We start from the raw sequence: 1870 nt of genomic DNA on the forward strand, positions 1-1870 counted from the left end.
TGCCCGCTAATATCTGGATCTCTCCCTACTGCCAGCACTCAGGCCCATTCCATCATTCTCTCTCCCACCTGGTCTCTTCTTCTTTAATTCAAGATGCAAGACTTGATGGTGTTTTACCTTCAACACCTTAGTAGTTTCCTGTTACTCTCAGGACAGAATTCTTAACCTGAAAGAAAAGACCCAGTCTCCGTTGTACTCTTTCCTAGTTCACAAGGCTTTGCGCATGCTTTTCCTATGGTCTAGAATATTTTGCTTTCAGCTCCCATCCCCAATTAATTACTCCGATTCATCCTCCAGGGTGGGACTTATTTGTTACTTCCTCTGGGAAACACCGTTTTTTATCTGAAGTCGTCATATTTCCATGGGGAGAAAGATGAAGTTCTATTCTCCTGCAAAGCTTCCCAGCTCTGGAAACCCCCAGGGGCAGATCCGCTCTGTCCTACAGGGTCGTGTAAGCTTGAATGGATGGCAGTGGTGGGGTGAGGTCGTCTTTCACTGGTATAGGCCATGCTTCTTTCCTTCTACGCACGCCCTTGGCTCCTAGCCATACCCTTACTTTGGGTCAGTGCTTGGTCAATGCCTATCTCTCCATGAGACCCTAGAATCCACGAAAGGCACGGTCAGTAGGACCTTTGCTCACCTTTGTGTTTGCGATGAATGTCACAAGGCACGATCCTTCTTCAGGAACTCAGTAAAGATTCACTCTTGTCCATTGTTAAGCTTCCAGAAAGAGGAGGCAGACTTGTTTCCCATTCTCTGGGTATCACAGTGAGCCTGCCCTTACACCGCTCTTCTAAAACGGCTCTCCGCAACTTCCTAGGGCCCAGTCCCATGTGCTCTTTTAAGCCGGCTCAACTTCCACACACCAGTTAGCCCCGTTAGTCAGGCCTCCTTCTCTTCCTGGCCTTTTCCTTGGCTCCTCTCTGCTTACTTAAAATTCTGGTTTCCACCCAGAGCTTGGACTTGCTCTTCTTTCCTCGTTCTGTCGCCGATGTGAGCAGCCCTTTGACATCTGCACAATCTGATCAAAGTGGTGGATACGCTCCATCACAGCATGACAAATAGAAATTCACAGAAATATTCCTGGTAGTCGCAGAACCCGAAAGCCCAGTCATGTAGGCCACCTTGGATCCCATTCTGTCTGCTCTCCCCAGGACCTCCACCTACGACCATGGTTGAAGGCTCAATCGCTTCTCCCAGCTCTGACTTCCTTTGAACACAGTCCAGCTTTCAGCTTATCGAATCCCTATCTCTTCTCAGCTGCCACAGAAGCACTGTCAACAAGAAGCACATTTCCCTAGACTTGCTCTTTGCCTTCTTTCCCAATCTCGAGCAATTGTCTACCCTAGATATCGGTCTTTAAAGAATCAATACTATTCGTGCATGCTATTTCCATAAAGTCCTTGGCCCTTCTCCTTTTTAAAAGCAAGAAAACCCTTCCTCTCAATCCAATTTTAAAATATTTTTCAACGTCTTTCCAGAAAACAATCCAATCCCAGAACAAAATAATAATTAAGCCTTAGGATGAATCAGCTTCAAAAAGTTGGAGGGAAAATTTCATTATCTTTTCATATATTGTTCCAAGAACTTTTCGAAGGCCCCTCCAAAGACAGTAACAATGGAATTATACTAACAGTCTCCGCCTCACCCAACACTCCCGACAGCTAAAGGCACCGAGGAACAAATGGACACGGTGACAGCACCCTCTGCATAGAGCCGGAGGGCAAAGCCCTGTCGTTAACTTGACATGCATCCTACCAGCTGCCCTGGGAGGTCCCCTGTGAGACCAGCGTCGTGGTGAGCCAGCTTGAGTCAGCTCTGACTCCAGTTCCCTCATGGGCCCATGACCCGTGGCCCAGCTCTGCACATC

This window comes from Echinops telfairi, unplaced genomic scaffold (genome assembly GCF_000313985.2).
Source record: "Echinops telfairi isolate 266 unplaced genomic scaffold, ASM31398v2 ScPeMD7_7457;HRSCAF=8495, whole genome shotgun sequence".
NCBI lineage: Eukaryota > Metazoa > Chordata > Mammalia > Afrosoricida > Tenrecidae > Echinops > Echinops telfairi.